The following is a 15,825-nucleotide window of genomic DNA, read 5'->3' on the forward strand; positions in this document are numbered from 1 at the left end:
AAGGCACCCACCTTTGGAGCCCTTGACCTGCTTTCTAAGCTGGCACCTTGGCCAAAAAAGCCAATGAAAACCAAAAAGTCTACAGCACCTGGTATTCCCAGGGGGGTCTCCCATCCAAGTACTTAACAGTCCCAACCCTGCTTAGTCTCCGAGACCAGACAAGATCAGGAGAATTCAGGGTAATGTGGCCATAGGTGCGCACTTTTGAAGCCCCCCAACTTTCTTAAACTTGGGACCTACAAGCTAGCTTTTTGGCCAAAATAGCCAGCAAAAAAACTACAAAACCTGCTAATCCCAAGCAGTCTCCCATCCAAGTACTAACTAGGCCCAACACTGCTTAGCCTCCAAGATCATTCGAGTTTGGGCGCATTCAGGGTGATATGGTTGTGGGCGCGCACAATTGGAGCCCCCAACCTTCTTTTACTTGGGACCTAAAAGCTAGCTCCTTGGCCTAAAAGGCCAACAAAAAACAAAAAGCCTACAAAACCTGGTATTCCCAGGGGGTCTCCCATTCAAGTGCTAACCATGCCCAACCCTGCTTAGCCTCCAAGGTCAGAAGAGATCGAGGGCATTCAAGGTGATGTGGCCATAGGCACCCACCATTGAGGCCCTCGACCTACTTGAACTTAGGGCTGCCAATCTGGCACTTTGGCCAAAAAAGTCAACAACACCTGGTATTCCCCAGTGGTCTGCCACCCAAGTACTATCCAGGCCAAACTATGCCTAACCTCCACGATCAGATGAGATTGGGTGCATTCAGTGTGATAGGGCCGTAGACACCCACCTTTGAAGCCCTTGGCCTTCTTGAACTTGGGGCTTTCCAAGATGGCACCTTGGTCAAAAAAGCCAACAAAAAACAAAAAGCGTACAGCACCTGTAGGCGCCCACCAAAGAAGCCCTCAACCCTCTTCAATTTGGCGCTGCAAAGCTAGCACCCTGGGAAAAAAGCAAAACAAAAACCACAAAAAGCCTACAGGTTCTGGCGGTCTCCCATACAAGGCCAAAAGCAAAGTTTTTCCTTTGTAGACCTCCATAGACAGGGAATTTGTGGACCCTCAATATGTTCTCACTAGGGATGAGTTACTGGTCCAGTCCAAACCCTGATGAACTGAATTTCAGCTATTTGGCGGACGGCCTAACTAATAGAGTGTTTAGCTGTGCCAAACCTCTGCCAACAGAGGGAAGTGAAACTTTTAGAAAAGTTATTACTACTAATTCTTTAAGATACAGCTTCCTGCTCTAGGCTCCTGGCTAGGGATCAGTCGAACACCCCCCCGTTCGGTTCGCACCAGAACCTTCGAACGGACCGACCGTTCGCGCGAACATTTAGAACCCCATTGACATCTATGGGACTCGAACGTTCAAATTCAAAAGTGCTCATTTTAAAGCCTAATATGCAAGTTATTGTTGTAAAATGTCTTTGAGAACCCGAGTCTTGCCCCAGGGAACATGTATCAATAGAAAAAAAGTTTTAAAAACGGTCGTTTTTTTCTGGAGCATTTTTGGTGATTTTAATGATGCTTAAATAAAAAAATTTAAAATTCCTTTAAATATTGTACCTGCTGGGTGTCTATAGTATGCCTGTGAAGTGGCACATGTTTAGAACTGTCCCTGCACAAAATGAGATTACTATAAGAAAAAAGTAATTTAAAACTGCTTGCGGCTTTAATGTAATGTTTGGTCCCTGCAATATGGATGAAAATCATTGAGAAAAATAGCACAGACACAGACAGTACACACACCACGTAGCTTTAGGTGCACACTGCAGAGGACACGGGCAGTACACACCACGTAGCTTTAGGTGCACACTGCAGAGGACACGGGCAGTACACACCACGTAGCTTTAGGTGCACACTGCAGAGGACACGGACAGTACACACCAAGTAGCTTTAGGTGCAAACTACAGAGGACACAGGCAGTACACACACCACGTAGCTTTAGGTGCACACTGCAGAGGACACGGGCAATACACCACATGAGAAGACTGCAGCTAGCACAATCACCTGCCTGCCAGTAAATTAGGAATAGCTGATCTAGCTAAACTATACAGTGTATAAATATATATACAACACCTGGGATGTATATGTATATATCCTCTACACACTAACTCTAACTGACTAGCCTGCCTTCTCTATCTACCTGCAAAAAATTACACTCTCTCTGTCTTCTCTCTCTTAACCACCGCAACACACTACACAAGGCCGACCTGCAGGCAGCCCATGTGGGGCGTGTACTAAACCCCCTGAGCCATAATTAGCCAAAGCCACCCATACCATGTGTAAGCAGGGGTGGATGTGTCATATATAAGTAGGGGCGGACGTGCCATGTGTAAGCAGGGGTAGACATACCATGTGTAAGCAGGGGTGGACATTTTATGTGTAAGCAGGGGTGGATGTGCCATATATAAGTAGGGTTGGACGTACCACATCTAAGCAGGGGTAGTCTTACCATGTGTAAGCAGGGGTAGATATACCATACACAAGCAGGGGCGGAAGTACCATTTGTAAGCAGTGGCGGAAGTACCATGTGTAAGCAGGGGCGGAAGTACCATGTGTAAGCAGAGGCGGAAGTACCATGTGTAAGCAGGGGCGGACATTCTATGTTTAAGCAGAGGTAGATATAGCATGTATAAGCCGAGGTGGACGTGCCATGTGTAAGCAGGGGTGGATGCACCATGTACTGTATAAGCAGGGGCAGGTGTACCCTGTGTAAGCAGGGGTGGACCTACCATGTGTAAGCAGGGGTGGGCATGCCATGTGTAAGTGGGGGTGGGTGTGCCATGTGTAAGTGGGGGTGGGCATGCCATGTGTAAGCAGGGGTGGACGTACCATGTGTAAGCAGGGACACATGAACCATGTGCAACCAGGGGTGGACATACAGTACCATGTGTAAGCAGGGGTAGATATACCATTTGTAAGTAGGGACGGATGTACCATGTATAAGCAAGGATGAACGTTCAATGTGTAAACAGGGGTGGACGTACCATGAGTAAGCAGGGGCGGACATATCATGTTTAAGCAGGGGCAGACATATCGGGCCAGATTCACGTAGCACAGCGGATCTATAGATCCGCTCGATCTACGTGAATTAAGATCCGCTCCCGCAAGTTTAGGAGGCAAGTGGCTAATTCACAAACAACTTACCTCCAAACTTGCGACGGCGGATCCTAAATCCCCCGGCGGAATTCAAATTCCGCGGCTAGGGGAGTGTACTATTTAAATCAGGCGCGTTCCCGCGCCAATTTAAATGCGCAGGCGCCGTCCGGGGAATTTCCCGGCGTGCATTGCTCCCACTGACGTCACTAGGACGTCAGTGGTTGCGACGTGATTGGGACTTGTGACGCGCGTGTTCGTGAATCGGCGTACGCAAACGACGTAGGAAAATTCAAATTTGACGCGGGAACACCAGCTGTACTTAACATTGGCTGCGCCTGCTAAAAACAGGGGTAAGTATACGACTGAAAACCGCTACGGAAACGACGTAAGAACACTGCGACGGGTCCGCGTACGTTCGTGAATTTGCGTATCTCGCTGATTTACATATTATTTATCGTAAATCAGCGGGAACGCCCCCGGCGCCATTTTTAAATTGAAAAAAAGATCCGACAGTGTAACACATTGTAACACTGTCGGATCTAGCCCTATCTATGCGTATCTGATTCTATGAACCAGGCGCATAGATAGGACCAGTGTAAGTCAGAGATACGATGGGGGATCAGGAGATATCAGGAGATAATACACCGGAGTATCTCTTTGTGAATCTGGCCCATCATGTATAAGCAGGGGCGGACATATCATGTATAAGCAGGGGCGGACTTACCATGTATAAGCAGGGGCGGACATATCATGTATAAGCAGGGGCGGACTTACCATGTATATCAGGGGCGGATATATCATGTATAAGCAGGGGCGGACTTACCATGTATATCAGGGGCGGATATATCATGTATAAGCAGGGGCGGACATATGTATAAGCAGGGGTGGGCGGACATATCATGTATAAGCAGGGGCGGACTTACCATGTATATCAGGGGCAGACATATCATGTATAAGCAGGGGTGGACATATGTATAAGCAGGGGTGGGCGGACATATCATGTATAAGCAGGGGCGGACTTACCATGTATATCAGGGGCGGATATATCATGTATAAGCAGGGGCGGACATATGTATAAGCAGGGGTGGGCGGACATATCATGTATAAGCAGGGGCGGACTTACCATGTATATCAGGGGCAGACATATCATGTATAAGCAGGGGTGGACATATGTATAAGCAGGGGTGGGCGGACATATCATGTATAAGCAGGGGCGGACTTACCATGTATATCAGGGGCGGACATATCATGTATAAGCAGGGGCGGACTTACCATGTGCGCACATTGCAGAAATAGAATGAAAGAAATTGGAAATAAAAACGTAAGATATATACTGAATATCATCATTACAGGAAATACAAGAACAATATTCTTCCACTATACTTGTCCTCTCCACCCGGAATTTCCTACTCCGCAGTCACCGCCAACGCCAACCTCTAAGGCGCCGTATGGAGATTTATGGCCTCTCTGACTTTAGTTCCAATCGCTGCGATTGGCTGGGCATTCCCTGGTACCCCATTAATGGATATTGCCCTGAGAAGCTCCATTGAATGATCACTCGGGGGGGGTCGGAATGCCCTCGTTAGGCTCGCTGGGAAGATTTACTCGCTGTGTGCGCAATAAATGGAGGAAGATCGACTGTGCGATTTTCCTTTATTGTTTGCTTATTAATTTCCGTATCTCCGTGTCCCACGCTGGGAATCTAATTAACCTTCCATGAGTTCCAAAAATGGATCGTTTTCCTAATGTTCCCTCGTCTTCCCAGCTCCGGAGTGTATCTAAGGAGGAACTCCACACACATCAATACAGCTCTTCAATCCTTATTACTAGTGTTGCTCACGAATATTCGTATTGCGAATATTCGGCTCGAATATGGCATATTCGAGTATTCGCGATATATTTCGAATTTCGCGGTGAATATTCCCTATTCCGAATATTCAAATTTTTTCAATTTTATTTTTAGAACAGATCACATCCTAGTGATCTCCATCGACGTCTAAAAGCATTGCTGGTATGATTAGAGACCTTGGGCCGAGTAGCTGAAGCGATCATTTTATATTGCCGAAAATTCGCAATGCGATTATTCGGCAATAGGAATATCGCGCGATTATTTTCTTCGCCCTTTTGCATCAGAGCCAATCAGAGTGCTCCTACAGCAGTAGTCGAAATTCCGCAGTAAATATCGCATTCGCATTTTGCGAAATTTCGATAAAATATCACGAATATTCTGAGCCAATCAGAGGGCTCCTACCGCAGTTGTCGAAATTCCGCAGTAAATATCGCATTCGCATTTTGCGAAATTTCGATAAAATATCACGAATATTCTGAGCCAATCAGAGTGCTCCTACCGCAGTTGTCGAAATTCCGCAGTAAATATCGCATTCGCATTTTGCGAAATTTCGATAAAATATCACGAATATTCTGAGCCAATCAGAGGGCTCCTACCGCAGTTGTCGAAATTCCGCAGTAAATATCGCATTCGCATTTTGCGAAATTTCCATAAAATATCACGAATATTCTGAGCCAATCAGAGTGCTCCTACCGCAGTTGTCGAAATTCCGCAGTAAATATCGCATTTGCATTTTGCGAAATTTCGATAAAATATCACGAATATTCTGAGCCAATCAGAGGGCTCCTACCGCAGTTGTCGAAATTCCGCAGTAAATATCGCATTCGCATTTTGCGAAATTTCGATAAAATATCACGAATATTCTGAGCCAATCAGAGTGCTCCTACAGCAGTTGTCGAAATTCCGCAGTAAATATCGCATTCGCATTTTGCGAAATTTCGATAAAATATCACGAATATTCTGAGCCAATCAGAGTGCACCTACAGCAGTAGTCGAAATTCCGCAGTAAATATCGCATTCGCATTTTGCGAAATTTCGATAAAATATCACGAATATTCTGAGCCAATCAGAGGGCTCCTACAGCAGTTGTCGAAATTCCGCAGTAAATATCGCATTCGCATTTTGCGAAATTTCGATAAAATATCACGAATATTCTGAGCCAATCAGAGTGCTCCTACAGCAGTTGTCGAAATTCCGCAGTAAATATCGCATTCGCATTTTGCGAAATTTCGATAAAATATCACGAATATTCTGAGCCAATCAGAGGGCTCCTACAGCAGTAGTCGAAATTCCGCAGTAAATATAGCATTCGCATTTTGCGAAATTTCGATAAAATATCACGAATATTCTGAGCCAATCAGAGTGCTCCTACAGCAGTAGTCGAAATTCCGCAATAAATATCGCATTCACATTTTGCGAAATTTCGATAAAATATCACGAATATTCTGAGCCAATCAGAGGGCTCCTACAGCAGTAGTCGAAATTCCGCAGTAAATATCGCATTCGCATTTTGCGAAATTTCGATAAAATATCACGAATATTCTGAGCCAATCAGAGTGCTCCTACCGCAGTTGTCGAAATTCCGCAATAAATATCGCATTCGCATTTTGCGAAATTTCGATAAAATATCACGAATATTCTGAGCCAATCAGAGTGCTCCTACAGCAGTTGTCGAAATTCCGCAATAAATATCGCATTCGCATTTTGCGAAATTTCTAAAAAATATCACGAATATTCTGAGCCAATCAGAGTGCTCCTACCGCAGTTGTCGAAATTCCGCAGTAAATATCGCATTCGCATTTTGCGAAATTTCGATAAAATATCACGAATATTCTGAGCCAGAGGGCTCCTACCGCAGTTGTCGAAATTCCGCAATAAATATCGCATTCGCATTTTGCGAAATTTCGATAAAATATCACGAATATTCTGAGCCAATCAGAGGGCTCCTACCGCAGTTGTCGAAATTCCGCAGTAAATATCGCATTCGCATTTTGCGAAATTTCGATAAAATATCACGAATATTCTGAGCCAGAGGGCTCCTACAGCAGTTGTCGAAATTCCGCAATAAATATCGCATTCGCATTTTGCGAAATTTCGATAAAATATCACGAATATTCTGAGCCAATCAGAGTGCTCCTACCGCAGTTGTCGAAATTCCGCAGTAAATATCGCATTCGCATTTTGCGAAATTTCGATAAAATATCACGAATATTCTGAGCCAGAGGGCTCCTACAGCAGTTGTCGAAATTCCGCAATAAATATCGCATTCGCATTTTGCGAAATTTCTAAAAAATATCACGAATATTCTGAGCCAATCAGAGTGCTCCTACCGCAGTTGTCGAAATTCCGCAGTAAATATCGCATTCGCATTTTGCGAAATTTCGATAAAATATCACGAATATTCTGAGCCAGAGGGCTCCTTCCGCAGTTGTCGAAATTCCGCAATAAATATCGCATTCGCATTTTGCGAAATTTCGATAAAATATCACGAATATTCTGAGCCAATCAGAGGGCTCCTACCGCAGTTGTCGAAATTCCGCAGTAAATATCGCATTCGCATTTTGCGAAATTTCGATAAAATATCACGAATATTCTGAGCCAGAGGGCTCCTACAGCAGTTGTCGAAATTCCGCAGTAAATATCGCATTCGCATTTTGCGAAATTTCGATAAAATATCACGAATATTCTGAGCCAATCAGAGTGCTCCTACAGCAGTTGTCGAAATTCCGCAGTAAATATCGCATTCGCATTTTGCGAAATTTCGATAAAATATCACGAATATTCTGAGCCAATCAGAGTGCTCCTACCGCAGTTGTCGAAATTCCGCAGTAAATATCGCATTCGCATTTTGCGAAATTTCGATAAAATATCACGAATATTCTGAGCCAATCAGAGTGCTCCTACCGCAGTTGTCGAAATTCCGCAGTAAATATCGCATTCGCATTTTGCGAAATTTCGATAAAATATCACGAATATTCTGAGCCAATCAGAGGGCTCCTACAGCAGTTGTCGAAATTCCACAGTAAATATCGCATTCGCATTTTGCGAAATTTCGATAAAATATCACGAATATTCTGAGCCAATCAGAGTGCTCCTACCGCAGTTGTCGAAATTCCGCAATAAATATCGCATTCGCATTTTGCGAAATTTCGATAAAATATCACGAATATTCTGAGCCAATCAGAGGGCTCCTACCGCAGTTGTCGAAATTCCGCAATAAATATCGCATTCGCATTTTGCGAAATTTCGATAAAATATCACGAATATTCTGAGCCAATCAGAGTGCTCCTACCGCAGTTGTCGAAATTCCGCAATAAATATCGCATTCGCATTTTGCGAAATTTCGATAAAATATCACGAATATTCTGAGCCAATCAGAGTGCTCCTACCGCAGTTGTCGAAATTCCGCAATAAATATCGCATTCGCATTTTGCGAAATTTCGATAAAATATCACGAATATTCTGAGCCAATCAGAGTGCTCCTACAGCAGTTGTCGAAATTCCGCAGTAAATATCGCATTCTGCGAAATTTCGATAAAATATCACGAATATTCTGAGCCAATCAGAGGGCTCCTACAGCAGTTGTCGAAATTCCGCAGTAAATATCGCATTCGCATTTTGCGATATTTTGAAAAAATATCAAGAATATTCAGAGTGCTCCTACCGCAGTTGTCGAAATTTCGCAATTATTTTCGCATTCGCAATAGCGAAATTTCGCAAACATTTCATTTCGATAAAATATCACGAATATTCGAATTTAGCGAATATTTCTCGAATATTCGGCTATATATTCGTGATATATCGCGAAATCGAATATGGCGTATTCCGCTCAACACTACTTATTACATCATTCTATTTCGTTTTTCCAAATGCAAGCAAGTATCTGGATGTAACCCGGGATCCCTGTACAGCAGAGCTCAGAGTGGGGCAGGGAGAAGCAGCGCAAGGAGACAATCAGTTGTCTGTGCTCATGTGCAAACACGGGACATGCTGATAGGAGGAGAGGGCCATATTCTCAAATACTTTGCGCCTGCGTATCAGCAGATACGCCGACGTAAGTCCGATCCTATGTTAAGTGTATTCTCAAACTGAGATACACTTAAACATGCCTAAGATACGTCGGCCTGCGCCGTTGTATCTTAGGCTGCAATATTTACGCTGACCGCTAGGTGGCGTTTCCTTTGCGGTCAGCGTAGAATATGCAAATGACTAGTCACGCCGATTCTCTAACGTACGCTTGCCCGCCGTAGTGTTTTAACGTCGTTTCCGTAAGCGATACGCGGGGTAAAGATAAAGATGCCCCCTAGGTGGCGTACTCAATGTTAAGTATGGCCGTCGATCCCGCGTCGTAATTTTTAAAATTTAACGTCGTTTGCGCAAGTCGTCCGTGAATGGCGCTGGACGCCGTTTACGTTACAGTCCAAACAAATGACGTCCGTGAGACGTCATTTAGCGCAATGCACGTCGGGTAATTTACCCGACGGAGCATGCGCATTACGATCGGCGCGGGAGCGCGCCTAATTTAAATGATCCACGCCCCCCTACCAGGATCATTTGAATTAGGAGGGCTTGCGCGGGTGGACTTTACGCGACGCCGCCGCCGCAAGTTTACAGGTAAGTGGTTTGGGAATCAGGCACTTGCCACTTAAACTTGCGGCGGCGTAACGTAAAGGACATACGTTCCGCCGCCTCAGATCTTTAAGAATATGCCCCCAGAGAGATCAGCTCATCAGTCTGCTGCATCTCCTTTCACTATCCAATCACAGGCTGGGGGAGGGGCTAGGCCTGTAAGGGTTACTGAAATGTAACAGAGAAAAATCAGGTCTCCTGTGCAGCACAGCCGTATAAAACGACCGTCGCTGTAATCTACGCCGTTTACGTAAGGCGTACGTCCGGCGTAAAGTTAAGCCTCATAAAGCAGGCGTAAGTCATGTTAGGGTATGGACCAGGGAACAGCCGTCGGATTTTACGTCGTTTACGTAAGTCGTACGTGAATGGGGCTGGGCGTAGGTTACGTTCACGTCGTAGGCATTGAGCCGTCGTATCTTAGGGAGTATATGCGACGTGATTCTGAGCATGCGCGCGCATGCGCCGTTCGTTCGGCTCTTCATTTACATGGGGTCACGCTTCATTTTAATAGATCACGCCCACTTCCTTCCTACTTTGAATTAGGCGGGCTTACGCCGGCCAATTTACGTTACGCCGGCGCAACTTACGGAGCAAATGCTTTTTGAATACTGGCCCAGATTCAAGTAGCAATTGCGCCTGTGTAACCATAGGTTACGCAGCGCAATTGCTGACTTGCGCCGGCGTTACGAATGCTCCTGATTCAGGAACATCGTAACGCCGACTGCAGCCTAAAATATGCGCGACATAAGGCTCTTATGCCCGCATATCTAGGCTGCATTCTTGCGATGCCCGCTAGGGGGCGCTCCCGTTGTGATCAGCGTATAGTATGCAAATTGCATACTAACACCGATTCACAATGTTGCGCGAGCCCTGCGTACGCAATTTACGTCGTTTCCGTACGGGGTGTTTAGCGTAAGGCTGCCCCTTCTAATAGCAGGGGCAGCCAATGCTAAAGTATACCTGTTGTTCCCGCGTCGCGACGTTCGAATTTTACGTAATTTGCGTAAGTGATTCGTGAATGGCGCTGGACGCCATTCACGTTCACTTTGAAGCAAATGACGTCCTTGCGACGTCATTTGCCGAAATGCACGTCAGGAAAGTTTCCTGACGGAGCATGCGCTCTACGCTCGGCGCGGGAGCGCGCCTAATTTAAATGATTCCCGCCCCCTACGGGATCATTTACATTAGGCGCCCTTACGCAGGGCAAGTTTACACAGCGCACACGCAATTTACGGAGCTACTGCTCCGTGAATCGCGGGTAGCGCAGTAAATTTGCGGGGGCGCAGGGCAAAAACGCTGCCCTGCGCCTCTGTAAATAAGGGGCAAATCTACCTGAATCCGGGCCACAGTTCTTGCCTCTCTATGTTACGTCGGCGTAGCGCATATGAGATACACTACGCCTGCTCTAAAGATGCGCCGATCTACGTGAATCCGGGCAAATGTATCTTTTCCTCCTCTATGTATACATTGGCCCGGATTCACATACATTGGCGCATATTTATGGAGGCGTAGCGTATCTTTTTAAGGCTACGCCGGCGTAGCGCAGAGCGGCTGTATTCACAAAGCACTCGCTCCCACTCGCTGTTAAAGATGCGCTGGGTTTCCCCCTGCGTAAGCCAGCATAGGTGGAAGTGGGCGTGAGCCATGCTAATGAGGCGTGACCCCATGCAAATGATGGGCCGAGTGACAGACTAGTACTTAAAATGAACGGCGCATACGCCGTCCCGTGGACGCAACCCAGTGCGCATGCTCAGAATCACGTCGAAACTACTCCCTAAGATATGTCGGATCACTGCCTACGACGTGAACGTAACCTACGCCCAGCCCTATTCACGTACTACTATGTAAACTACGTAAAATACCGACGTAAAATACTGTGGTTGTGAGCAGGCGCAGGGGGGGTGCTGTGCATGCGTCCACGTCACGGTGCATGCGCAGTTCGTGATACATACCTGTCTGGCCCTCGGCCCATCAATTGCATGGGGTCACGCCTCATTTGCATGGGTTCACGCCCACTTCCACCTACGCCGTGCACCTTCGAAACCCACGCCACGCTGGCGCAGCGTTGGGAGCACTGGCTTGCTGAATGCAATGCTTGCCTCTCCGCGCTGCGTTGGCGTGGCGTACAGTGTTTGCTCTACGACGGCGTAATGTGCGCCTTGCTCTCTGTGAATCTGGGCCCAAGTGCGGCCCCTGGGTGATGTCAGGGGCCACACTGAAGGCCCCCTTTAGCTCATGAGTTGACCCCGCCAGTGTAAGGAATACATTCTCTGTGTATTCGGATCGGCGATGCGCTCGGTGTTGGGACCACAAGGTCAGCGATAACCTTCTTCATGGTAGACCCGCGTATAGCGAAGCATTGAGCGTCTTCTGATTAAACGCCATTTGCCCGCGGGGGGCGCTGCGAACAGATGGAGGATACGACTTCCATTCCTAATTTCATTCTACATGAGTTTCAGTCATTCATAATTATAAGTCGTATATCTCCGGATCTGAGGACGGGCCGCACACCAGAGGACGATCCCTCCATGAGGATGATGGACGATCCCTCCGTGAGGACGATCCCTCCATGAGGATGATGGACGATCCCTCCGTGAGGACGATCCCTCCGTGAGGACGATCCCTCCATGAGGATGATGGACGATCCCTCCGTGAGGACGATCCCTCCATGAGGATGATGGACGATCCCTCCGTGAGGACGATCCCTCCGTGAGGACGATCCCTCCATGAGGATGATGGCTGATCCCTCCATGAGGATGATGGACGATCCCTCCATGAGGACGATCCCTCCATGAGGATGATGGACGATCCCTCCGTGAGGACGATCCCTCCATGAGGATGATGGACGATCCCTCCATGAGGACGATCCCTCCATGAGGACGATCCCTCCATGAGGATGATGGACGATCCCTCCGTGAGGACGATCCCTCCATGAGGATGATGGACGATCCCTCCGTGAGGACGATCCCTCCGTGAGGACGATCCCTCCATGAGGATGATGGCTGATCCCTCCATGAGGATGATGGACGATCCCTCCGTGAGGACGATCCCTCCATGAGGATGATGGACGATCCCTCCATGAGGACGATCCCTCCATGAGGACGATCCCTCCATGAGGATGATGGACGATCCCTCCGTGAGGACGATCCCTCCATGAGGATGATGGACGATCCCTCCATGAGGACGATCCCTCCATGAGGATGATGGACGATCCCTCCGTGAGGACGATCCCTCCATGAGGACGATGGACGATCCCTCCATGAGGACGATCCCTCCATGAGGACGATCCCTCCATGAGGATGATGGACGATCCCTCCATGAGGATGACAGCGATCCCTCCATGAGGACGATCCCTCCGTGAGGACGATCCCTCCGTGAGGACGGGCCGCACACCAGAGGACGATCCCTCCGTGAGGACGATCCCTCCGTGAGGACGGGCCGCACACCAGAGGACGATCCCTCCGTGAGGACGATCCCTCCGTGAGGATGATGGACGATCCCTCCGTGAGGACAATCCCTCCATGAGGATGATGGACGATCCCTCCATGAAAATGATGGACGATCCCTCCATGAAAATGATGGACGATCCCTCCATGAGGATGATGGAAGATCCCTCCATGAGGATGATCCCTCCGTGAGGACGATCCCTCCGTGAGGACGATCCCTCCGTGAGGACGATCCCTCCGTGAGGACGATCCCTCCATGAGGACGATCCCTCCGTGAGGACGATCCCTCCATGAAAATGATGGACGATCCCTCCATGAAAATGATGGACGATCCCTCCATGAGGATGATGGAAGATCCCTCCATGAGGATGATGGACGATCCCTCCGTGAAAATGATGGACGATCCCTCCATGAAAATGATGGACGATCCCTCCATGAGGATGATGGACGATCCCTCCATGAGGATGATGGACGATCCCTCCATGAGGATGATGGATATATATACAGGTGTGTGGGGGGCTGATATATATACAGGTGTGGGGGGGCTGATATATATACAGGTGTGTGGGGGGGGCTGACATATATACAGGTGTGTGGGGGGGGCTGACATATATACAGGTGTGTGGGGGGCTGACATATATACAGGTGTGTGGGGGGCTGACATATATACAGGTGTGTGGGGGGCTGATATATATACAGGTGTGTGGGGACTGACATAGATACAGGTGTGTGGGGGGGCTGATATATATATACAGGTGTGTGGGGGGCTGACATATATACAGGTGTGTGGGGTGGGGGGGCTGACATATATACAGGTGTGTGGGGGGCTGATATATATACAGGTGTGTGGGGGGGCTGATATATATACAGGTGTGTGGGGGCTGACATAGATACAGGTGTGGGGGGCTGACATATATACAGGTGTGTGTGGGGGGGGTGACATATATACAGGTGTGTGGGGGGGCTGACATATATACAGGTGTGTGGGGGGGGGCTGACATATATACAGGTGTGTGGGGGGGCTGACATACATACAGGTGTGTGGGGGGCTGACATACATACAGGTGTGTGGGGGCTGACATATATACGTCAGCCCCCCACACACCTGTATGTATGTCACCCCCCACCCCACACACCTGTATATATATATACAGGTGTGTGGGGGGCTGATATATATACAGGTGTGGGGGGGCTGATATATACAGGTGTGGGGGGGCTGATATATATACAGGTGTGTGGGGGGGGGCTGACATATATACAGGTGTGTGGGGGGCTGACATATATACAGGTGTGTGGGGGGCTGATATATATACAGGTGTGTGGGGGGCTGATATATATACAGGTGTGGGGGGGGGCTGATATATATACAGGTGTGGGGGGGGGGCTGACATATATACAGGTGTGTGGGGGGCTGACATATATACAGGTGTGTGGGGGGCTGACATATATACAGGTGTGTGGGGGGCTGATATATATACAGGTGTGTGGGGGGCTGATATATATACAGGTGTGTGGGGTGGGGGGGGCTGACATATATACAGGTGTGTGGGGGGCTGATATATATACAGGTGTGTGGGGGGCTGATATATATACAGGTGTGTGGGGGGCTGACATATATACAGGTGTGTGGGGTGGGGGGGCTGACATATATACAGGTGTGTGGGGGGCTGATATATATACAGGTGTGTGGGGGGCTGATATATATACAGGTGTGTGGGGGCTGACATAGATACAGGTGTGGGGGGCTGACATATATACAGGTGTGTGTGTGGGGGGGGTGACATATATACAGGTGTGTGGGGAGGGCTGACATATATACAGGTGTGTGGGGGGCTGACATATATACAGGTGTGTGGGGGGGCTGACATACATACAGGTGTGTGGGGGGCTGACATATAAACAAGTGTGTGGGGGGGCTGACATATATACAGGTGTGGGGGGGCTGACATATAAACAAGTGTGTGGGGGGGCTGACATATATACAGGTGTGTGGGGGGGCTGACATATATACAGGTGTGTGGGGGGGGGGGTGACATATATACAGGTGTGTGGGGGGGGGGGGTTGACATATATACAGGTGTGTGGGGGGGGCTGACATATATACAGGTGTGTGGGGGGCTGACATATATACAGGTGTGTGGGGGGGGTTGACATATATACAGGTGTGTGGGGGGGGGCTGACATATATACAGGTGTGTGGGGTGGGGGGGCTGACATATATACAGGTGTGTGGGGGGAGGTTTGACATATATACAGGTGTGTGGGGGGGGCTGACATATATACAGGTGTGTGGGGGGCTGACATATATACAGGTGTGTGGGGGGAGGTTTGACATATATACAGGTGTGTGGGGGGGCTGACATATATACAGGTGTGTCGCGTGGGGGGTGACATATATACAGGTGTGTGTGGGGGGGTTGACATATATACAGGTGTGTGGGGTGGGGGGCTGATATATATACATGTGTGGGGGTGGGGGGTTGACAGATATACAGGTGTGTGAGGTGGGGGGCTTACATATTTACAGGTATGTGGGGTGGGGGGGCTGACATATATACAGGTGTGGGGGGGGCTGATATATATACAGGTGTGTGTGGGTGGGGCTGACATATATACAGGTGTGTGGGGTGTGGGGCTGACATATATACAGGTGTGGGGGGGGCTGATATATATACAGGTGTGTGGGGTGGGGGGCTGATATATATACAGGTGTGTGTGGGTGGGGCTGACATATATACAGGTGTGTGGGGGGCTGAGATATATATAGGTGTGTGGGGGGGATGACATATATACAGGTGTGTGGGGG

General features: G+C 48.2%; 1 pseudogene; it reads right to left on the reverse strand.

Moving 5' to 3' along the window:
- Nucleotides 1-475: 475 nt before the first annotated feature.
- On the reverse strand, nucleotides 476-594 carry LOC120942208 (annotated as a pseudogene).
- Nucleotides 595-15,825: the final 15,231 nt, after the last annotated feature.

This window comes from Rana temporaria, chromosome 5, assembly GCF_905171775.1.
Source record: "Rana temporaria chromosome 5, aRanTem1.1, whole genome shotgun sequence".
NCBI classification, from domain to species: domain Eukaryota; kingdom Metazoa; phylum Chordata; class Amphibia; order Anura; family Ranidae; genus Rana; species Rana temporaria.